Source organism: Atractosteus spatula (assembly GCF_055471065.1).
Source record: "Atractosteus spatula isolate fAtrSpa1 chromosome 26 unlocalized genomic scaffold, fAtrSpa1.hap1 SUPER_26_unloc_1, whole genome shotgun sequence".
Taxonomy (NCBI): domain Eukaryota; kingdom Metazoa; phylum Chordata; class Actinopteri; order Semionotiformes; family Lepisosteidae; genus Atractosteus; species Atractosteus spatula.
In genome coordinates, this window is record NW_028296644.1 from 2,919,006 (window position 1) to 2,944,484 (window position 25,479).

Genomic DNA, 25,479 nt, shown 5'->3' on the forward strand with positions numbered 1-25,479 from the left:
GAAAAACGCATTTATCTTGGGCTGAAAAACACGTTTTGACACCTTCTGCACAATGGGGCTAAGAGCTGACTCAGTGTGCTCTTCTGAGCCCAGCAGTTACATTGGGATGCTCCACATTGAAAAAAGCGTTTATCTCGGACAGAAAAACACGTTTTGACAACTTCTGCACAGTGGGGCTTACAGCTGAGTCAGTTTGCTCTTCTGAGTCCAGCAGTTAAATTGGGGTGCTCAATGAAAAAAAACGCGTTTATCTCGAGCTGAAAAACACATTTTGACAACTTCTGCACAGTGGGGCTAGAGGCTGATTCATTGTGCTCTTCTGAGCCCAACAGTTACATTGGGATGCTCCAGATTGAAAAACGCGTTGATCTTGGGCTGAAAAACACATTTTGACAACTTCTGCACAGTGGGGCTAAAAGCAGATTCATTAATCTCTTCTGAGCCCAGGAGTTACATTGGTTTGCTCCAGATTGAAAAATGCGTTTATCTTGGGTGAAAAACACGTTTTAACAACTCCTGCACAATGGGGTTAAGAGCTGACTCAGTGTGCTCTTCTGAGCTCAGCAGTTACATTGGGATGCTCCATATTGAAAAACACGTTTATCTCGAGCTGAAAAACACGTTTTTACAACTTCTGCACACTGGGGCTAATAGCTGACTCAGTGTGCTCTTCTGAGCCCAGCAGTTACAATGGGAAGCTCCAGATTGAAAAAGGCGTTTATCTCGATCTGAAAATCAGGTTTTGACAACTTCTGCACAATGGGGCTAAGAGCTGACTCAGTGAGTTCGTCTGAGCCCAGCAGTTACATTGGGATGCTCCAGATTGAAAAAAGCATTTATCTCAGGCTGAAAAACACATTTTGAAAACTTCTGCACAGTGGGGCTAAGAGCTGACTCAGTGTGCTCTTCTGAGCCCAGCAGTTACATTGGGATGCTCCACACTGAAAACGCGTTTATCTCGAGCTGAGAAACACATTTTGACATCTTCTGCACAGTGGGGCTAAGTACTGACTCAGTGTGCTCTTCCGAGCCCACCAGTTAAATAGGGATGCTCCACATTGAAAAATGCATTTATCTTGAGCTGAATAACACATTTTGACAACTTCTGCACAGTGGGGCTAAGAGCTGATTCAGTGTGCTCTTCTGAGCCCAGCAGTTACATTGTGATGCTCCAGATTGAAAAAGGCGTTTATCTTGGGCTGAAAAACACATTTTGACAACTTCTGCACAGTGGGGCTAAGTACTGACTTAGTGTGCTCTTCTAGCCCAGCAGTTACTTTGGGAAGCTCCAGATTGAAAAAAGCGTTTATCTTGGGCTGAAAAACATGTTTTAACAACTTCTGCACAACAGGGCTAAGAGCTGACTCAGTGGGCTCTTCTGAGCCCAGCAGTTACATTTGGATTCAAAACTTTGCAAAAACGCATTATCTCGGCTGAAAATCACGTTTTGACAACTTCTACAATGTGGGGCTAAGAAATGACTGAGTGTGCTCTTCTTAGCCAAGCAGTAACATTGGGGTGCTCAAGGTTTCAAAAACGCGTTTATCTTGACTGAAAACAACACGTTTTGACAATTTCTGAACTGTGGGGCTAACAGCTGACTCAGTTTGCTCTTCTGACCTTAGTAGTTACATTGGGGTGCTCAAGATTGCAAAAATGCATTCATCTCGGCTGAAAAACACGTTTTGACAACTTCTACAATGTGGGGCTAAGAGCTGATTCAGTGACCTCTTCATTGCCAAGCAGTTACATTGGATGCTCAAGGTTGCAAATACGCGTTTATCTCGGCTGAAAAACACGTTCTGACAACTTCTGAACTGTGGGGCTAACAGCTGACTCAGTTTGCTCTTCTGACATTAGCATTTACGTTGGGGTGCTCAAGGTTGCAAAAACGCTTTATCTCGGCTGAAAAACACGTTTTGACAACTTCTGCACAGTAGGGCTTACAGTTGACTCAGTTTGCTCTTCTGAGCCCAGCAGTTACATTGGGACGCTCCAGGTTGAAAAAGGCGTTTATCTCGAGCTGAGAAACTGGTTTTGACAACTTCTGCACAATGGGACTAAAAGCTGACTCAGTGTGCTCTTCTGAGCCCAACAGTTACATTTGGATGCTCTAGATTGAAAAACGCGTTTATCTCAGACTGAAAAACAGGTTTTGACAACTTCTGCACAATGGGACTAAGTACTGACTCAGTGTGCTCTTCTGAGCTCACCAGTTACATTGGAGAGCTTCATATGGAAAGACGCGTTTATCATGAGCTGAAAAACACATTTTGACAACTTCTGCACAATGGGGCTAAGTACTGACTCAGTGTGCTCTTCTGAGCCCAGCAGTTACATTGGGAAGCTCCAGATTGAAAAATGCATTTATCTTGGGCTGAAAAACACGTTTTGACAACTTCTGCACAATGGGGCTAAGAGCTGACTCAGTGAGTTCGTCTGAGCGCAGGAGTTACATTGGGATGCTCCAGATTGAAAAAAGCATTTATCTCAGGCTGAAAAACACATTTTGACAACTTCTGCACGATGGGGCTTAGAGCTGACTCAGTGTGCTCTTCTGAGCCCAGCAGTTACATTGGGACGCTCCAGGTTGAAAAATGCGTTTATCTCAGGCTGAGAAACTGCTTTTGACAACTTCTGTACAATGGGACTAAAAGCTGATTCAGTGTGGTCTTCCGAGCCCAGCAGTTACATTGGGATGCTCCGGATTGAAAAAGACATTCATCTCGATCTGAAAAATACGTTTTGACAACTTCTGCACAATGGGGCTAAGAGCTGACTCAGTGTGCTCTTCTGAGCCCAGCAGTTACATTGGGATGCTCCAGTTTGAAAAAGACATTCATCTCGATCTGAAAAATACGTTTTGACAACTTCTGCACAATGGGGCTAAGAGCTGACTCAGTGTGCTCTTCTGAGCCAAGCAGTTACATTGGGACGCTCCAGGTTGAAAAAGGCGTTTATCTCGGGCTGAAAAACACATTTTGACAACTTCTGCACAGTGGGGCTAAGAGCTGACTCAGTGTGCTCTTCTGAGCCCAGCAGTTACATTGGGACGCTCCAGGTTGAAAAAGGCGTTTATCTCAGGCTGAGAAACTGCTTTTGACAACTTCTGCACAATGGGACTAAAAGCTGATTCAGTGTGATCTTCCGAGCCCAGCAGTTACATTGGGATGCTCCAGATTGAAAAAGACGTTCATCTCGATCTGAAAAATACGTTTTGACAACTTCTGCAAAATGGGGCTAAGAGCTGACTTAGTGTGCTCTTCTGAGCCCAGCAGTTACATTGGGATGCTCCAGATTGAAATAGGTGTTCATCTCGATCTGAAAAACACGTTTTGACAACTTCTGCACAATGGGGCTAAGAGCTGACTCAGTGTGCTCTTCTGAGCCCAGCAGTTACATTGGGACGCTCCAGGTTGAAAAAGGCATTGATCTCGAGCTGAGAAACTGGTTTTGACAACTTCTGCACAATGGGACTAAAAGCTGACTCAGTGTGCTCTTCTGAGCCCAACAGTTACATTGGGATGCTCTAGATTGAAAAACGCGTTTATCTCAGACTGAAAAACAGGTTTTGACAACTTCTGCACAATGGGACTAAGTACTGACTCAGTGTGCTCTTCTGAGCCCACCAGTTACATTGGAGAGCTTCATATGGAAAGACGCGTTTATCTTGAGCTGAAAAACACATTTTGACAACTTCTGCACAGTGTGGCTAAGTACTGACTCATTGTGCTCTTCTGGGCCCAGCAGTTACATTGGGAAGCTCCAGATTGAAAAATGCATTTATCTTGGGCTGAAAAACACGTTTTGACAACTTCTGCACAATGGGGCTAAGAGCTGACTCAGTGAGTTCGTCTGAGCCCAGGAGTTACATTGGGATGCTCCAGATTGAAAAAAGCATTTATCTCAGGCTGAAAAACACATTTTGAAAACTTCTGCACAGTGGGGCTAAGAACTGACTCAGTGTGCTCTTCTGAGCCCAGCAGTTACATTGGGACGCTCCAGGTTGAAAAAGGCGTTTATCTCTGGCTGAGAAACTGGTTTTGACAACTTCTGCACAATGGGACTAAAAGCTGATTCAGTGTGATCTTCTGAGCCCAGCAGTTACATTGGGATGCTCCAGATTGAAAAAGGCGTTCATCTCGTTCTGAAAAATACGTTTTGACAACTTCTGCACAACAGGGCTAAGAGCTGACTCAGTGGGCTCTTCTGAGCCCAGCAGTTACATTGGGATGCTCCAGATTGAAAAAGGCGTTCATCTCGATCTGAAAAATACGTTTTGACAACTTCTGCACAACAGGGCTAAGAGCTGACTCAGTGGGCTCTTCTGAGCCCAGCAGTTACATTGGGATTCAAAAGTTTGCAAAAACGCATTATCTCGGCCGAAAATCACGTTTTGACAACTTCTACAATGTGGGGCTAAGAGCTGACTCAGTGACCTCTTCATTGCCAAGCAGTTACATTGGATGCTCAAGGTTGCAAAAACGCTTTATCTCGGCTGAAAAACACGTTTTGACAACTTCTGCACAGTAGGGCTTACAGTTGACTCAGTTTGCTCTTCTGAGCCCAGCAGTTACATTGGGACGCTTCAGGTTGAAAAAGGCGTTTATCTCGAGCTGAGAAACTGGTTTTGACAACTTCTGCACAATGGGACTAAAAGCTGACTCAGTGTGCTCTTCTGAGCCCAACAGTTACATTTGGATGCTCTAGATTGAAAAACGCGTTTATCTCAGACTGAAAAACAGGTTTTGACAACTTCTGCACAATGGGACTAAGTACTGACTCAGTGTGCTCTTCTGAGCCCACCAGTTACATTGGAGAGCTTCATATGGAAAGACGCGTTTATCATGAGCTGAAAAACACATTTTGACAACTTCTGCACAATGGGGCTAAGTACTGACTCAGTGTGCTCTTCTGAGCCCAGCAGTTACATTGGGAAGCTCTAGTTTGAAAAACGAGTTTATCTCGAACTGAAAAACAGGTTTTGACAACTTCTGCACAATGGGACTAAGTACTGACTCAGTGTGCTCTTCTTAGCCCAGCAGTTACATTGGAGAGCTTCATATTGAAAAACGCGTTTATCTTGAGCTGAAAAACACATTTTGACAACTTCTGCACAGTGGGGCTAAGTACTGACTCAGTGTGCTCTTCTGAGCCCAGCAGTTACATTGGGAAGCTCCAGATTGAAAAATGCATTTATCTTGGGCTGAAAAACACGTTTTGACAACTTCTGCACGATGGGGCTTAGAGCTGACTCAGTGTGCTCTTCTGAGCCCAGCAGTTACATTGGGACGCTCCAGGTTGAAAAATGCGTTTATCTCAGGCTGAGAAACTGCTTTTGACAACTTCTGTACAATGGGACTAAAAGCTGATTCAGTGTGGTCTTCCGAGCCCAGCAGTTACATTGGGATGCTCCGGATTGAAAAAGACGTTCATCTCGATCTGAAAAATACGTTTTGACAACTTCTGCACAATGGGGCTAAGAGCTGACTCAGTGTGCTCTTCTGAGCCAAGCAGTTACATTGGGATGCTCCAGTTTGAAAAAGACATTCATCTCGATCTGAAAAATACGTTTTGACAACTTCTGCACAATGGGGCTAAGAGCTGACTCAGTGTGCTCTTCTGAGCCAAGCAGTTACATTGGGACGCTCCAGGTTGAAAAAGGCGTTTATCTCGGGCTGAAAAACACATTTTGACAACTTCTGCACAGTGGGGCTAAGAGCTGACTCAGTGTGCTCTTCTGAGCCCAGCAGTTACATTGGGACGCTCCAGGTTGAAAAAGGCGTTTATCTCAGGCTGAGAAACTGCTTTTGACAACTTCTGCACAATGGGACTAAAAGCTGATTCAGTGTGATCTTCCGAGCCCAGCAGTTACATTGGGATGCTCCAGATTGAAAAAGACGTTCATCTCGATCTGAAAAATACGTTTTGACAACTTCTGCACAATGGGACTAAAAGCTGACTCAGTGTGCTCTTCTGAGCCCAACAGTTACATTGGGATGCTCTAGATTGAAAAACGCGTTTATCTCAGACTGAAAAACAGGTTTTGACAACTTCTGCACAATGGGACTAAGTACTGACTCAGTGTGCTCTTCTGAGCCCACCAGTTACATTGGAGAGCTTCATATGGAAAGACGCGTTTATCTTGAGCTGAAAAACACATTTTGACAACTTCTGCACAGTGTGGCTAAGTACTGACTCATTGTGCTCTTCTGGGCCCAGCAGTTACATTGGGAAGCTCCAGATTGAAAAATGCATTTATCTTGGGCTGAAAAACACGTTTTGACAACTTCTGCACAATGGGGCTAAGAGCTGACTCAGTGAGTTCGTCTGAGCCCAGGAGTTACATTGGGATGCTCCAGATTGAAAAAAGCATTTATCTCAGGCTGAAAAACACATTTTGAAAACTTCTGCACAGTGGGGCTAAGAACTGACTCAGTGTGCTCTTCTGAGCCCAGCAGTTACATTGGGACGCTCCAGGTTGAAAAAGGCGTTTATCTCTGGCTGAGAAACTGGTTTTGACAACTTCTGCACAATGGGACTAAAAGCTGATTCAGTGTGATCTTCTGAGCCCAGCAGTTACATTGGGATGCTCCAGATTGAAAAAGGCGTTCATCTCGATCTGAAAAATACGTTTTGACAACTTCTGCACAACAGGGCTAAGAGCTGACTCAGTGGCCTCTTCTGAGCCCAGCAGTTACATTGGGATGCTCCAGATTGAAAAAGGCGTTCATCTCGATCTGAAAAATACGTTTTGACAACTTCTGCACAACAGGGCTAAGAGCTGACTCAGTGGCCTCTTCTGAGCCCAGCAGTTACATTGGGATTCAAAAGTTTGCAAAAACGCATTATCTCGGCCGAAAATCACGTTTTGACAACTTCTACAATGTGGGGCTAAGAGATGACTGAAAGTGCTCTTCTTAGCCAAGCAGTAACATTGGGGTGCTCAAGGTTTCAAAAACGCGTTTATCTTGACTGAAAACAACACGTTTTGACAACTTCTGAACTGTGGGGCTAACAGCTGACTCAGTTTGCTCTTCTGACCTTAGTAGTTACATTGGGGTGCTCAAGATTGCAAAAATGCATTCATCTCGGCTGAAAAACACGTTTTGACAACTTCTACAATGTGGGGCTAAGAGCTGACTCAGTGACCTCTTCATTGCCAAGCAGTTACATTGGATGCTCAAGGTTGCAAATACGCGTTTATCTCGGCTGAAAAACACGTTCTGACAACTTCTGAACTGTGGGGCTAACAGCTGACTCAGTTTGCTCTTCTGACATTAGCATTTACGTTGGGGTGCTCAAGGTTGCAAAAACGCTTTATCTCGGCTGAAAAACACGTTTTGACAACTTCTGCACAGTAGGGCTTACAGTTGACTCAGTTTGCTCTTCTGAGCCAAGCAGTTACATTGGGATGCTCTAGTTTGAAAAACGAGTTTATCTCGAACTGAAAAACAGGTTTTGACAACTTCTGCACAATGGGACTAAGTACTGACTCAGTGTGCTCTTCTTAGCCCAGCAGTTACATTGGAGAGCTTCATATTGAAAAACGCGTTTATCTTGAGCTGAAAAACACATTTTGACAACTTCTGCACAGTGGGGCTAAGTACTGACTCAGTGGGCTCTTCTGAGCCCAGCAGTTACATTGGGAAGCTCCAGATTGAAAAACGCATTTATCTTGGGCTGAAAAACACGTTTTGACACCTTCTGCACAATGGGGCTAAGAGCTGACTCAGTGTGCTCTTCTGAGCCCAGCAGTTACATTGGGATGCTCCACATTGAAAAAAGCGTTTATCTCGGACAGAAAAACACGTTTTGACAACTTCTGCACAGTGGGGCTTACAGCTGAGTCAGTTTGCTCTTCTGAGTCCAGCAGTTAAATTGGGGTGCTCAATGAAAAAAAACGCGTTTATCTCGAGCTGAAAAACACATTTTGACAACTTCTGCACAGTGGGGCTAGAGGCTGATTCATTGTGCTCTTCTGAGCCCAACAGTTACATTGGGATGCTCCAGATTGAAAAACGCGTTGATCTTGGGCTGAAAAACACATTTTGACAACTTCTGCACAGTGGGGCTAAAAGCAGATTCATTAATCTCTTCTGAGCCCAGGAGTTACATTGGTTTGCTCCAGATTGAAAAATGCGTTTATCTTGGGTGAAAAACACGTTTTAACAACTCCTGCACAATGGGGTTAAGAGCTGACTCAGTGTGCTCTTCTGAGCTCAGCAGTTACATTGGGATGCTCCATATTGAAAAACACGTTTATCTCGAGCTGAAAAACACGTTTTTACAACTTCTGCACACTGGGGCTAATAGCTGACTCAGTGTGCTCTTCTGAGCCCAGCAGTTACAATGGGAAGCTCCAGATTGAAAAAGGCGTTTATCTCGATCTGAAAATCAGGTTTTGACAACTTCTGCACAATGGGGCTAAGAGCTGACTCAGTGAGTTCGTCTGAGCCCAGCAGTTACATTGGGATGCTCCAGATTGAAAAAAGCATTTATCTCAGGCTGAAAAACACATTTTGAAAACTTCTGCACAGTGGGGCTAAGAGCTGACTCAGTGTGCTCTTCTGAGCCCAGCAGTTACATTGGGATGCTCCACACTGAAAACGCGTTTATCTCGAGCTGAGAAACACATTTTGACATCTTCTGCACAGTGGGGCTAAGTACTGACTCAGTGTGCTCTTCTGAGCCCACCAGTTACATAGGGATGCTCCACATTGAAAAATGCATTTATCTTGAGCTGAATAACACATTTTGACATCTTCTGCACAGTGGGGCTAAGAGCTGATTCAGTGTGCTCTTCTGAGCCCAGCAGTTACATTGTGATGCTCCAGATTGAAAAAGGCGTTTATCTTGGGCTGAAAAACACATTTTGACAACTTCTGCACAGTGGGGCTAAGTACTGACTTAGTGTGCTCTTCTAGCCCAGCAGTTACTTTGGGAAGCTCCAGATTGAAAAAAGCGTTTATCTTGGGCTGAAAAACATGTTTTAACAACTTCTGCACAACAGGGCTAAGAGCTGACTCAGTGGGCTCTTCTGAGCCCAGCAGTTACATTTGGATTCAAAACTTTGCAAAAACGCATTATCTCGGCTGAAAATCACGTTTTGACAACTTCTACAATGTGGGGCTAAGAAATGACTGAGTGTGCTCTTCTTAGCCAAGCAGTAACATTGGGGTGCTCAAGGTTTCAAAAACGCGTTTATCTTGACTGAAAACAACACGTTTTGACAATTTCTGAACTGTGGGGCTAACAGCTGACTCAGTTTGCTCTTCTGACCTTAGTAGTTACATTGGGGTGCTCAAGATTGCAAAAATGCATTCATCTCGGCTGAAAAACACGTTTTGACAACTTCTACAATGTGGGGCTAAGAGCTGATTCAGTGACCTCTTCATTGCCAAGCAGTTACATTGGATGCTCAAGGTTGCAAATACGCGTTTATCTCGGCTGAAAAACACGTTCTGACAACTTCTGAACTGTGGGGCTAACAGCTGACTCAGTTTGCTCTTCTGACATTAGCATTTACGTTGGGGTGCTCAAGGTTGCAAAAACGCTTTATCTCGGCTGAAAAACACGTTTTGACAACTTCTGCACAGTAGGGCTTACAGTTGACTCAGTTTGCTCTTCTGAGCCCAGCAGTTACATTGGGACGCTCCAGGTTGAAAAAGGCGTTTATCTCGAGCTGAGAAACTGGTTTTGACAACTTCTGCACAATGGGACTAAAAGCTGACTCAGTGTGCTCTTCTGAGCCCAACAGTTACATTTGGATGCTCTAGATTGAAAAACGCGTTTATCTCAGACTGAAAAACAGGTTTTGACAACTTCTGCACAATGGGACTAAGTACTGACTCAGTGTGCTCTTCTGAGCCCACCAGTTACATTGGAGAGCTTCATATGGAAAGACGCGTTTATCATGAGCTGAAAAACACATTTTGACAACTTCTGCACAATGGGGCTAAGTACAGACTCAGTGTGCTCTTCTGAGCCCAGCAGTTACATTGGGAAGCTCCAGATTGAAAAATGCATTTATCTTGGGCTGAAAAACACGTTTTGACAACTTCTGCACAATGGGGCTAAGAGCTGACTCAGTGAGTTCGTCTGAGCGCAGGAGTTACATTGGGATGCTCCAGATTGAAAAAAGCATTTATCTCAGGCTGAAAAACACATTTTGAAAACTTCTGCATATTGGGGCTAAGAGCTGACTCAGTGTGCTCTTCTGAGCCAAGCAGTTACATTGGGATGCTCTAGATTGAAAAACGAGTTTATCTCGAACTGAAAAACAGGTTTTGACAACTTCTGCACAATGGGACTAAGTACTGACTCAGTGTGCTCTTCTTAGCCCAGCAGTTACATTGGAGAGCTTCATATTGAAAAACGCGTTTATCTTGAGCTGAAAAACACATTTTGACAACTTCTGCACTGTGCGGCTAAGTACTGACTCAGTGTGCTCTTCTGAGCCCAGCAGTTACATTGGGAAGCTCCAGATTGAAAAATGCATTTATCTTGGGCTGAAAAACACGTTTTGACAACTTCTGCACGATGGGGCTTAGAGCTGACTCAGTGTGCTCTTCTGAGCCCAGCAGTTACATTGGGACGCTCCAGGTTGAAAAATGCGTTTATCTCAGGCTGAGAAACTGCTTTTGACAACTTCTGCACAATGGGACTAAAAGCTGATTCAGTGTGGTCTTCCGAGCCCAGCAGTTACATTGGGATGCTCCGGATTGAAAAAGACGTTCATCTCGATCTGAAAAATACGTTTTGACAACTTCTGCACAATGGGGCTAAGAGCTGACTCAGTGTGCTCTTCTGAGCCCAGCAGTTACATTGGGATGCTCCAGTTTGAAAAAGACATTCATCTCGATCTGAAAAATACGTTTTGACAACTTCTGCACAATGGGGCTAAGAGCTGACTCAGTGTGCTCTTCTGAGCCAAGCAGTTACATTGGGACGCTCCAGGTTGAAAAAGGCGTTTATCTCGGGCTGAAAAACACATTTTGACAACTTCTGCACAGTGGGGCTAAGAGCTGACTCAGTGTGCTCTTCTGAGCCCAGCAGTTACATTGGGACGCTCCAGGTTGAAAAAGGCGTTTATCTCAGGCTGAGAAACTGCTTTTGACAACTTCTGCACAATGGGACTAAAAGCTGATTCAGTGTGATCTTCCGAGCCCAGCAGTTACATTGGGATGCTCCAGATTGAAAAAGACGTTCATCTCGATCTGAAAAATACGTTTTGACAACTTCTGCAAAATGGGGCTAAGAGCTGACTTAGTGTGCTCTTCTGAGCCCAGCAGTTACATTGGGATGCTCCAGTTTGAAATAGGTGTTCATCTCGATCTGAAAAACACGTTTTGACAACTTCTGCACAATGGGGCTAAGAGCTGACTCAGTGTGCTCTTCTGAGCCCAGCAGTTACATTGGGACGCTCCAGGTTGAAAAAGGCATTGATCTCGAGCTGAGAAACTGGTTTTGACAACTTCTGCACAATGGGACTAAAAGCTGACTCAGTGTGCTCTTCTGAGCCCAACAGTTACATTGGGATGCTCTAGATTGAAAAACGCGTTTATCTCAGACTGAAATACAGGTTTTGACAACTTCTGCACAATGGGACTAAGTACTGACTCAGTGTGCTCTTCTGAGCCCACCAGTTACATTGGAGAGCTTCATATGGAAAGACGCGTTTATCTTGAGCTGAAAAACACATTTTGACAACTTCTGCACAGTGTGGCTAAGTACTGACTCATTGTGCTCTTCTGGGCCCAGCAGTTACATTGGGAAGCTCCAGATTGAAAAATGCATTTATCTTGGGCTGAAAAACACGTTTTGACAACTTCTGCACAATGGGGCTAAGAGCTGACTCAGTGAGTTCGTCTGAGCCCAGGAGTTACATTGGGATGCTCCTGATTGAAAAAAGCATTTATCTCAGGCTGAAAAACACATTTTGAAAACTTCTGCACAGTGGGGCTAAGAACTGACTCAGTGTGCTCTTCTGAGCCCAGCAGTTACATTGGGACGCTCCAGGTTGAAAAAGGCGTTTATCTCTGGCTGAGAAACTGGTTTTGACAACTTCTGCACAATGGGACTAAAAGCTGATTCAGTGTGATCTTCTGAGCCCAGCAGTTACATTGGGATGCTCCAGATTGAAAAAGGCGTTCATCTCGTTCTGAAAAATACGTTTTGACAACTTCTGCACAACAGGGCTAAGAGCTGACTCAGTGGGCTCTTCTGAGCCCAGCAGTTACATTGGGATGCTCCAGATTGAAAAAGGCGTTCATCTCGATCTGAAAAATACGTTTTGACAACTTCTGCACAACAGGGCTAAGAGCTGACTCAGTGGGCTCTTCTGAGCCCAGCAGTTACATTGGGATTCAAAAGTTTGCAAAAACGCATTATCTCGGCCGAAAATCACGTTTTGACAACTTCTACAATGTGGGGCTAAGAGATGACTGAAAGTGCTCTTCTTAGCCAAGCAGTAACATTGGGGTGCTCAAGGTTTCAAAAACGCGTTTATCTTGACTGAAAACAACACGTTTTGACAACTTCTGAACTGTGGGGCTAACAGCTGACTCAGTTTGCTCTTCTGACCTTAGTAGTTACATTGGGGTGCTCAAGATTGCAAAAATGCATTCATCTCGGCTGAAAAACACGTTTTGACAACTTCTACAATGTGGGGCTAAGAGCTGACTCAGTGACCTCTTCATTGCCAAGCAGTTACATTGGATGCTCAAGGTTGCAAATACGCGTTTATCTCGGCTGAAAAACACGTTCTGACAACTTCTGAACTGTGGGGCTAACAGCTGACTCAGTTTGCTCTTCTGACATTAGCATTTACGTTGGGGTGCTCAAGGTTGCAAAAACGCTTTATCTCGGCTGAAAAACACGTTTTGACAACTTCTGCACAGTAGGGCTTACAGTTGACTCAGTTTGCTCTTCTGAGCCCAGCAGTTACATTGGGACGCTCCAGGTTGAAAAAGGCGTTTATCTCGAGCTGAGAAACTGGTTTTGACAACTTCTGCACAATGGGACTAAAAGCTGACTCAGTGTGCTCTTCTGAGCCCAACAGTTACATTTGGATGCTCAAGATTGAAAAACGCGTTTATCTCAGACTGAAAAACAGGTTTTGACAACTTCTGCACAATGGGACTAAGTACTGACTCAGTGTGCTCTTCTGAGCCCACCAGTTACATTGGAGAGCTTCATATGGAAAGACGCGTTTATCATGAGCTGAAAAACACATTTTGACAACTTCTGCACAATGGGGCTAAGTACTGACTCAGTGTGCTCTTCTGAGCCCAGCAGTTACATTGGGAAGCTCCAGATTGAAAAATGCATTTATCTTGGGCTGAAAAACACGTTTTGACAACTTCTGCACAATGGGGCTAAGAGCTGACTCAGTGAGTTCGTCTGAGCGCAGGAGTTACATTGGGATGCTCCAGGTTGAAAAAGGCGTTTATCTCAGGCTGAGAAACTGCTTTTGACAACTTCTGCACAATGGGACTAAAAGCTGATTCAGTGTGATCTTCCGAGCCCAGCAGTTACATTGGGATGCTCCAGATTGAAAAAGACGTTCATCTCGATCTGAAAAATACGTTTTGACAACTTCTTCACAATGGGGCTAAGAGCTGACTCATTGTGCTCTTCTGAGCCAAGCAGTTACATTGGGACGCTCCAGGTTGAAAAAGGCGTTTATCTCGGGCTGAAAAACACATTTTGACAACTTCTGCACAGTGGGGCTAAGTACTGACTCAGTGTGCTCTTCTGAACCCAGCAGTTACATTGGTAAGCTCCAGATTGAAAAACGTGTTTATCTTGTGCTGAAAAACACGTTTTGACAACTTCTGCACAATGGGGCTAAGAGCTGACTTAGTGTGCTCTTCTGAGCCCAGCAGTTACATTGGGACGCTCCAGATTGAAATAGGCGTTCATCTCGATCTGAAAAACACGTTTTGACAACTTCTGCACAATGGGGCTAAGAGCTGACTCAGTGTGCTCTTCTGAGCCCAGCAGTTACATTGGGACGCTCCAGGTTGAAAAAGGCGTTTATCTCGAGCTGAGAAACTGGTTTTGACAACTTCTGCACAATGGGACTAAAAGCTGACTCAGTGTGCTCTTCTGAACCCAACAGTTACATTTGGATGCTCTAGATTGAAAAACGCGTTTATCTCAGACTGAAAAACAGGTTTTGACAACTTCTGCACAATGGGACTAAGTACTGACTCAGTGTGCTCTTCTGAGCCCACCAGTTACATTGGAGAGCTTCATATGGAAAGACGCGTTTATCTTGAGCTGAAAAACACATTTTGACAACTTCTGCACAATGGGGCTAAGTACTGACTCAGTGTGCTCTTCTGAGCCCAGCAGTTACATTGGGAAGCTCCAGATTGAAAAATGCATTTATCTTGGCTGAAAAACACGTTTTGACAACTTCTGCACAATGGGGCTAAGAGCTGACTCAGTGAGTTCGTCTGAGCGCAGGAGTTACATTGGGATGCTCCAGATTGAAAAACGCGTTTATCTCAGGCTGAAAAACACATTTTGAAAACTTCTGCATATTGGGGCTAAGAGCTGACTCAGTGTGCTCTTCTGAGCCAAGCAGTTACATTGGGATGCTCTAGATTGAAAAACGAGTTTATCTCGAACTGAAAAACAGGTTTTGACAACTTCTGCACAATGGGACTAAGTACTGACTCAGTGTGCTCTTCTTAGCCCAGCAGTTACATTGGAGAGCTTCATATTGAAAAACGCGTTTATCTTGAGCTGAAAAACACATTTTGACAACTTCTGCACAGTGGGGCTAAGTACTGACTCAGTGTGCTCTTCTGAGCCCAGCAGTTACATTGGGAAGCTCCAGATTGAAAAATGCATTTATCTTGGGCTGAAAAACACGTTTTGACAACTTCTGCACGATGGGGCTTAGAGCTGACTCAGTGTGCTCTTCTGAGCCCAGCAGTTACATTGGGACGCTCCAGGTTGAAAAATGCGTTTATCTCAGGCTGAGAAACTGCTTTTGACAACTTCTGCACAATGGGACTAAAAGCTGATTCAGTGTGGTCTTCCGAGCCCAGCAGTTACATTGGGATGCTCCGGATTGAAAAAGACGTTCATCTCGATCTGAAAAATACGTTTTGACAACTTCTGCACAATGGGGCTAAGAGCTGACTCAGTGTGCTCTTCTGAGCCCAGCAGTTACATTGGGATGCTCCAGTTTGAAAAAGACATTCATCTCGATCTGAAAAATACGTTTTGACAACTTCTGCACAATGGGGCTAAGAGCTGACTCAGTGTGCTCTTCTGAGCCAAGCAGTTACATTGGGACGCTCCAGGTTGAAAAAGGCGTTTATCTCGGGCTGAAAAACACATTTTGACAACTTCTGCACAGTGGGGCTAAGAGCTGACTCAGTGTGCTCTTCTGAGCCCAGCAGTTACATTGGGACGCTCCAGGTTGAAAAAGGCGTTTATCTCAGGCTGAGAAACTGCTTTTGACAACTTCTGCACAATGGGACTAAAAGCTGATTCAGTGTGATCTTCCGAGCCCAGCAGTTACATTGGGATGCTCCAGATTGAAAAAGACGTTCATCTCGATCTGAAAAATACGTTTTGACAACTTCTGCACAATGGGGCTAAGAGCTGACTCAGTGTGCTCTTCTGAGCCCAGCAGTTACATTGGGACGCTCCAGGTTGAAAAAGGCATTGATCTCGAGCTGAGAAACTGGTTTTGACAACTTCTGCACAATGGGACTAAAAGCTGACTCAGTGTGCTCTTCTGAGCCCAACAGTTACATTGGGATGCTCTAGATTGAAAAACGCGTTTATCTCAGACTGAAAAACAGGTTTTGACAACTTCTGCACAATGGGACTAAGTACTGACTCAGTGTGCTCTTCTGAGCCCACCAGTTACATTGGAGAGCTTCATATGGAAAGACGCGTTTATCTTGAGCTGAAAAACACATTTTGACAACTTCTGCACAGTGTGGCTAAGTACTGACTCATTGTGCTCTTCTGGGCCCAGCAGTTACATTGGGAAGCTCCAGATTGAAAAATGCATTTATCTTGGGCTGAAAAACACGTTTTGACAACTTCTGCACAATGGGGCTAAGAGCTGACTCAGTGAGTTCGTCTGAGCCCAGGAGTTACATTGGGATGCTCCAGATTGAAAAAAGCATTTATCTCAGGCTGAAAAACACATTTTGAAAACTTCTGCACAGTGGGGCTAAGAACTGACTCAGTGTGCTCTTCTGAGCCCAGCAGTTACATTGGGACGCTCCAGGTTGAAAAAGGCGTTTATCTCTGGCTGAGAAACTGGTTTTGACAACTTCTGCACAATGGGACTAAAAGCTGATTCAGTGTGATCTTCTGAGCCCAGCAGTTACATTGGGATGCTCCAGATTGAAAAAGGCGTTCATCTCGTTCTGAAAAATACGTTTTGACAACTTCTGCACAACAGGGCTAAGAGCTGACTCAGTGGGCTCTTCTGAGCCCAGCAGTTACATTGGGATGCTCCAGATTGAAAAAGGCGTTCATCTCGATCTGAAAAATACGTTTTGACAACTTCTGCACAACAGGGCTAAGAGCTGACTCAGTGGGCTCTTCTGAGCCCAGCAGTTACATTGGGATTCAAAAGTTTGCAAAAACGCATTATCTCGGCCGAAAATCACGTTTTGACAACTTCTACAATGTGGGGCTAAGAGCTGACTCAGTGACCTCTTCATTGCCAAGCAGTTACATTGGATGCTCAAGGTTGCAAATACGCGTTTATCTCGGCTGAAAAACACGTTCTGACAACTTCTGAACTGTGGGGCTAACAGCTGACTCAGTTTGCTCTTCTGACATTAGCATTTACGTTGGGGTGCTCAAGGTTGCAAAAACGCTTTATCTCGGCTGAAAAACACGTTTTGACAACTTCTGCACAGTAGGGCTTACAGTTGACTCAGTTTGCTCTTCTGAGCCCAGCAGTTACATTGGGACGCTTCAGGTTGAAAAAGGCGTTTATCTCGAGCTGAGAAACTGGTTTTGACAACTTCTGCACAATGGGACTAAAAGCTGACTCAGTGTGCTCTTCTGAGCCCAACAGTTACATTTGGATGCTCTAGATTGAAAAACGCGTTTATCTCAGACTGAAAAACAGGTTTTGACAACTTCTGCACAATGGGACTAAGTACTGACTCAGTGTGCTCTTCTGAGCCCACCAGTTACATTGGAGAGCTTCATATGGAAAGACGCGTTTATCATGAGCTGAAAAACACATTTTGACAACTTCTGCACAATGGGGCTAAGTACTGACTCAGTGTGCTCTTCTGAGCCCAGCAGTTACATTGGGAAGCTCTACACTGAAAAACGCGTTTATCTCGAGCTGAAAAACAAGTTTTGACATCTTCTGCACAGTGGGGAGAAGTACTGACTCAGTGTGCTCTTCTGAGCCCAGCAGTTACATTGGGATGCTCCAGATTGAAAAACGCGTTTATCTCAGGCTGAAAAACACATTTTGAAAACTTCTGCATATTGGGGCTAAGAGCTGACTCAGTGTGCTCTTCTGAGCCAAGCAGTTACATTGGGATGCTCTAGTTTGAAAAACGAGTTTATCTCGAACTGAAAAACAGGTTTTGACAACTTCTGCACAGTGGGGCTAAGTACTGACTCAGTGTGCTCTTCTGAGCCCACCAGTTACATTGGAGAGCTTCATATGGAAAGACGCGTTTATCATGAGCTGAAAAACACATTTTGACAACTTCTGCACAATGGGACTAAGTACTGACTCAGTGTGCTCTTCTTAGCCCAGCAGTTACATTGGAGAGCTTCATATTGAAAAACGCGTTTATCTTGAGCTGAAAAACACATTTTGACAACTTCTGCACAGTGGGGCTAAGTACTGACTCAGTGTGCTCTTCTGAGCCCAGCAGTTACATTGGGAAGCTCCAGATTGAAAAATGCATTTATCTTGGGCTGAAAAACACGTTTTGACAACTTCTGCACGATGGGGCTTAGAGCTGACTCAGTGTGCTCTTCTGAGCCCAGCAGTTACATTGGGACGCTCCAGGTTGAAAAATGCGTTTATCTCAGGCTGAGAAACTGCTTTTGACAACTTCTGTACAATGGGACTAAAAGCTGATTCAGTGTGGTCTTCCGAGCCCAGCAGTTACATTGGGATGCTCCGGATTGAAAAAGACGTTCATCTCGATCTGAAAAATACGTTTTGACAACTTCTGCACAATGGGGCTAAGAGCTGACTCAGTGTGCTCTTCTGAGCCCAGCAGTTACATTGGGATGCTCCAGTTTGAAAAAGACATTCATCTCGATCTGAAAAATACGTTTTGACAACTTCTGCACAATGGGGCTAAGAGCTGACTCAGTGTGCTCTTCTGAGCCAAGCAGTTACATTGGGACGCTCCAGGTTGAAAAAGGCGTTTATCTCGGGCTGAAAAACACATTTTGACAACTTCTGCACAGTGGGGCTAAGAGCTGACTCAGTGTGCTCTTCTGAGCCCAGCAGTTACATTGGGACGCTCCAGGTTGAAAAAGGCGTTTATCTCAGGCTGAGAAACTGCTTTTGACAACTTCTGCACAATGGGACTAAAAGCTGATTCAGTGTGATCTTCCGAGCCCAGCAGTTACATTGGGATGCTCCAGATTGAAAAAGACGTTCATCTCGATCTGAAAAATACGTTTTGACAACTTCTGCACAATGGGGCTAAAAGCTGACTCAGTGTGCTCTTCTGAGCCCAACAGTTACATTGGGATGCTCTAGATTGAAAAACGCGTTTATCTCAGACTGAAAAACAGGTTTTGACAACTTCTGCACAATGGGACTAAGTACTGACTCAGTGTGCTCTTCTGAGCCCACCAGTTACATTGGAGAGCTTCATATGGAAAGACGCGTTTATCTTGAGCTGAAAAACACATTTTGACAACTTCTGCACAGTGTGGCTAAGTACTGACTCATTGTGCTCTTCTGGGCCCAGCAGTTACATTGGGAAGCTCCAGATTGAAAAATGCATTTATCTTGGGCTGAAAAACACGTTTTGACAACTTCTGCACAATGGGGCTAAGAGCTGACTCAGTGAGTTCGTCTGAGCCCAGGAGTTACATTGGGATGCTCCAGATTGAAAAAAGCATTTATCTCAGGCTGAAAAACACATTTTGAAAACTTCTGCACAGTGGGGCTAAGAACTGACTCAGTGTGCTCTTCTGAGCCCAGCAGTTACATTGGGACGCTCCAGGTTGAAAAAGGCGTTTATCTCTGGCTGAGAAACTGGTTTTGACAACTTCTGCACAATGGGACTAAAAGCTGATTCAGTGTGATCTTCTGAGCCCAGCAGTTACATTGGGATGCTCCAGATTGAAAAAGGCGTTCATCTCGTTCTGAAAAATACGTTTTGACAACTTCTGCACAACAGGGCTAAGAGCTGACTCAGTGGGCTCTTCTGAGCCCAGCAGTTACATTGGGATGCTCCAGATTGAAAAAGGCGTTCATCTCGATCTGAAAAATACGTTTTGACAACTTCTGCACAACAGGGCTAAGAGCTGACTCAGTGGGCTCTTCTGAGCCCAGCAGTTACATTGGGATTCAAAAGTTTGCAAAAACGCATTATCTCGGCCGAAAATCACGTTTTGACAACTTCTACAATGTGGGGCTAAGAGATGACTGAAAGTGCTCTTCTTAGCCAAGCAGTAACATTGGGGTGCTCAAGGTTTCAAAAACGCGTTTATCTTGACTGAAAACAACACGTTTTGACAACTTCTGAACTGTGGGGCTAACAGCTGACTCAGTTTGCTCTTCTGACCTTAGTAGTTACATTGGGGTGCTCAAGATTGCAAAAATGCATTCATCTCGGCTGAAAAACACGTTTTGACAACTTCTACAATGTGGGGCTAAGAGCTGACTCAGTGACCTCTTCATTGCCAAGCAGTTACATTGGATGCTCAAGGTTGCAAATACGCGTTTATCTCGGCTGAAAAACACGTTCTGACAACTTCTGAACTGTGGGGCTAACAGCTGACTCAGTTTGCTCTTCTGACATTAGCATTTACGTTGGGGTGCTCAAGGTTGCAAAAACGCTTTATCTCGGCTGAAAAACACGTTTTGACAACTTCTGCACAGTAGGGCTTACAGTTGACTCAGTTTGCTCTTCTGAGCCCAGCAGTTACATTGGGAAGCTCTACACTGAAAAACGCGTTTATCTCGAGCTGAAAAACAAGTTTTGACATCTTCTGAACAGTGGGGAGAAGTACTGACTCAGTGTGCTCTTCTGAGCCCAGCAGTTACATTGGGATGCTCCAGATTGAAAAACGCGTTTATCTCAGGCTGAAAAACACATTTTGAAAACTTCTGCATATTGGGGCTAAGAGCTGACTCAGTGTGCTCTTCTGAGCCAAGCAGTTACATTGGGATGCTCTAGTTTGAAAAACGAGTTTATCTCGAACTGAAAAACAGGTTTTGACAACTTCTGCACAATGGGACTAAGTACTGACTCAGTGTGCTCTTCTTAGCCCAGCAGTTACATTGGAGAGCTTCATATTGAAAAACGCGTTTATCTTGAGCTGAAAAACACATTTTGACAACTTCTGCACAGTGGGGCTAAGTACTGACTCAGTGTGCTCTTCTGAGCCCAGCAGTTACATTGGGAAGCTCCAGATTGAAAAATGCATTTATCTTGGGCTGAAAAACACGTTTTGACAACTTCTCCACGATGGGGCTTAGAGCTGACTCAGTGTGCTCTTCTGAGCCCAGCAGTTACATTGGGACGCTCCAGGTTGAAAAATGCGTTTATCTCAGGCTGAGAAACTGCTTTTGACAACTTCTGTACAATGGGACTAAAAGCTGATTCAGTGTGGTCTTCCGAGCCCAGCAGTTACATTGGGATGCTCCGGATTGAAAAAGACGTTCATCTCGATCTGAAAAATACGTTTTGACAACTTCTGCACAATGGGGCTAAGAGCTGACTCAGTGTGCTCTTCTGAGCCCAGCAGTTACATTGGGATGCTCCAGTTTGAAAAAGACATTCATCTCGATCTGAAAAATACGTTTTGACAACTTCTGCACAATGGGGCTAAGAGCTGACTCAGTGTGCTCTTCTGAGCCAAGCAGTTACATTGGGACGCTCCAGGTTGAAAAAGGCGTTTATCTCGGGCTGAAAAACACATTTTGACAACTTCTGCACAGTGGGGCTAAGAGCTGACTCAGTGTGCTCTTCTGAGCCCAGCAGTTACATTGGGACGCTCCAGGTTGAAAAAGGCGTTTATCTCAGGCTGAGAAACTGCTTTTGACAACTTCTGCACAATGGGACTAAAAGCTGATTCAGTGTGATCTTCCGAGCCCAGCAGTTACATTGGGATGCTCCAGATTGAAAAAGACGTTCATCTCGATCTGAAAAATACGTTTTGACAACTTCTGCACAATGGGGCTAAGAGCTGACTCAGTGTGCTCTTCTGAGCCCAGCAGTTACATTGGGACGCTCCAGGTTGAAAAAGGCATTGATCTCGAGCTGAGAAACTGGTTTTGACAACTTCTGCACAATGGGACTAAAAGCTGACTCAGTGTGCTCTTCTGAGCCCAACAGTTACATTGGGATGCTCTAGATTGAAAAACGCGTTTATCTCAGACTGAAAAACAGGTTTTGACAACTTCTGCACAATGGGACTAAGTACTGACTCAGTGTGCTCTTCTGAGCCCACCAGTTACATTGGAGAGCTTCATATGGAAAGACGCGTTTATCTTGAGCTGAAAAACACATTTTGACAACTTCTGCACAGTGTGGCTAAGTACTGACTCATTGTGCTCTTCTGGGCCCAGCAGTTACATTGGGAAGCTCCAGATTGAAAAATGCATTTATCTTGGGCTGAAAAACACGTTTTGACAACTTCTGCACAATGGGGCTAAGAGCTGACTCAGTGAGTTCGTCTGAGCCCAGGAGTTACATTGGGATGCTCCAGATTGAAAAAAGCATTTATCTCAGGCTGAAAAACACATTTTGAAAACTTCTGCACAGTGGGGCTAAGAACTGACTCAGTGTGCTCTTCTGAGCCCAGCAGTTACATTGGGACGCTCCAGGTTGAAAAAGGCGTTTATCTCTGGCTGAGAAACTGGTTTTGACAACTTCTGCACAATGGGACTAAAAGCTGATTCAGTGTGATCTTCTGAGCCCAGCAGTTACATTGGGATGCTCCAGATTGAAAAAGGCGTTCATCTCGTTCTGAAAAATACGTTTTGACAACTTCTGCACAACAGGGCTAAGAGCTGACTCAGTGGGCTCTTCTGAGCCCAGCAGTTACATTGGGATGCTCCAGATTGAAAAAGGCGTTCATCTCGATCTGAAAAATACGTTTTGACAACTTCTGCACAACAGGGCTAAGAGCTGACTCAGTGGGCTCTTCTGAGCCCAGCAGTTACATTGGGATTCAAAAGTTTGCAAAAACGCATTATCTCGGCCGAAAATCACGTTTTGACAACTTCTACAATGTGGGGCTAAGAGATGACTGAAAGTGCTCTTCTTAGCCAAGCAGTAACATTGGGGTGCTCAAGGTTTCAAAAACGCGTTTATCTTGACTGAAAACAACACGTTTTGACAACTTCTGAACTGTGGGGCTAACAGCTGACTCAGTTTGCTCTTCTGACCTTAGTAGTTACATTGGGGTGCTCAAGATTGCAAAAATGCATTCATCTCGGCTGAAAAACACGTTTTGACAACTTCTACAATGTGGGGCTAAGAGCTGACTCAGTGACCTCTTCATTGCCAAGCAGTTACATTGGATGCTCAAGGTTGCAAATACGCGTTTATCTCGGCTGAAAAACACGTTCTGACAACTTCTGAACTGTGGGGCTAACAGCTGACTCAGTTTGCTCTTCTGACATTAGCATTTACGTTGGGGTGCTCAAGGTTGCAAAAACGCTTTATCTCGGCTGAAAAACACGTTTTGACAACTTCTGCACAGTAGGGCTTACAGTTGACTCAGTTTGCTCTTCTGAGCCCAGCAGTTACATTGGGAAGCTCTACACTGAAAAACGCGTTTATCTCGAGCTGAAAAACACGTTTTGACATCTTCTGCACAGTGGGGAGAAGTACTGACTCAGTGTGCTCTTCTGAGCCCAGCAGTTACATTGGGATGCTCCAGATTGAAAAACGCGTTTATCTTGGGCTGAAAAACTGATTTTGACAACTTCTGCACAGTCGGGCTAAAAGCTGATTCATTGTGCTCTTCAGAGCCCAGGAGTTACATTGGTTTGCTCCAGATTGAAAAACGCGTTTATCTTGGGCTGAAAAACACGTTTTGACAACTTCTGCACAGTGGGGCTAAAGCTGACTCAATGTGCTCTTCTGAGCCCAGCAGTTACATTGGTATGCTCCAGATTGAAAAACGCGTTTATCTTGGGCTGAAAAACACGTTTTGACAACTTCTGCACAATGGGGCTAAGAGCTGACTCACTGTGCTCTTCTGTGCCCAGCAGTTACATTGGGAAGCTTCATATTGAAAAACGCATTTATCTTGGTCTAAAAAATACATTTAGACAACTTCTGCACAGTGGGGCTAAGTACTGACTCAGTGTGCTCTTCTGAGCCCAGCAGTAACATTGGGATGCTCCAGGTTGAAAAAGGCGTTTATCTCAGGCTGAGAAACTGCTTTTGACAACTTCTGCACAATGGGACTAAAAGCTGATTCAGTGTGATCTTCCGAGCCCAGCAGTTACATTGGGATGCTCCAGATTGAAAAAGACGTTCATCTCGATCTGAAAAATACGTTTTGACAACTTCTGCACAATGGGGCTAAGAGCTGACTCAGTGAGCTCGTCTGAGCCCAGCAGTTACATTGGGATGCTCCAGATTCAAAAAAGCATTTATCTCAGGCTGAAAAACACATTTTGAAAACTTCTGCACAGTGGGGCTAAGAGCTGACTCATTGTGCTCTTCTGAGCCAAGCAGTTACATTGGGACGCTCCAGGTTGAAAAAGGCGTTTATCTCGGGCTGAAAAACACATTTTGACAACTTCTGCACAGTGGGGCTAAGTACTGACTCAGTGTGCTCTTCTGAGCCCAGCAGTTACATTGGGATGCTCCAGATTCAAAAAAGCATTTATCTCAGGCTGAAAAACACATTTTGAAAACTTCTGCACAGTGGGGCTAAGAGCTGACTCAGTGTGCTCTTCTGAGCCAAGCAGTTACATTGGGACGCTCCAGGTTGAAAAAAGGCGTTTATCTCGGGCTGAAAAACACATTTTGACAACTTCTGCACAGTGGGGCTAAGTACTGACTCAGTGTGCTCTTCTGAACCCAGCAGTTACATTGGGAAGCTCCAGATTGAAAAACGCGTTTATCTTGGGCTGAAAAACACGTTTTGACAACTTCTGCACAGTGGGGCTAAGAGCTGACTCAGTGTGCTCTTCTGAGCCCAGCAGTTACATTGGGACGCTCCAGGTTGAAAAAGGCGTTTATCTCAGGCTGAGAAACTGCTTTTGACAACTTCTGCACAATGGGACTAAAAGCTGATTCAGTGTGATCTTCCGAGCCCAGCAGTTACATTGGGATGCTCCAGATTGAAAAAGACGTTCATCTCGATCTGAAAAATACGTTTTGACAACTTCTGCACAATGGGGCTAAGAGCTGACTTAGTGTGCTCTTCTGAGCCCAGCAGTTACATTGGGATGCTCCAGATTGAAATAGGCGTTCATCTCGATCTGAAAAACACGTTTTGACAACTTCTGCACAATGGGGCTAAGAGCTGACTCAGTGTGCTCTTCTGAGCCCAACAGTTACATTGGGATGCTCTAGATTGAAAAACGCGTTTATCTCAGACTGAAAAACAGGTTTTGACAACTTCTGCACAATGGGACTAAGTACTGACTCAGTGTGCTCTTCTGAGCCCACCAGTTACATTGGAGAGCTTCATATGGAAAGACGCGTTTATCTTGAGCTGAAAAACACATTTTGACAACTTCTGCACAATGGGGCTAAGTACTGACTCAGTGTGCTCTTCTGAGCCCAGCAGTTACTTTGGGAATCTCCAGATTGAAAAATGCATTTATCTTGGGCTGAAAAACACATTTTGACAACTTCTGCACAATGGGGCTAAGAGCTGACTCAGTGAGTTCGTCTGAGCCCAGGAGTTACATTGGGATGCTCCAGATTGAAAAAAGCATTTATCTCAGGCTGAAAAACACATTTTGAAAACTTCTGCATAGTGGGGCTAAGAGCTGACTCAGTGTGCTCTTCTGAGCCAAGCAGTTACATTGGGATGCTCTAGATTGAAAAACGAGTTTATCTCAAACTGAAAAACAGGTTTTGACAACTTCTGCACAATGGGACTAAGTACTGACTCAGTGTGCTCTTCTTAGCCCAGCAGTTACATTGGAGAGCTTCATATTGAAAAACGCGTTTATCTTGAGCTGAAAAACACATTTTGACAACTTCTGCACAGTGGGGCTAAGTACTGACTCAGTGTGCTCTTCTGAGCCCAGCAGTTAAATTGGGGTGCTCAATGCTGAAAAAACGC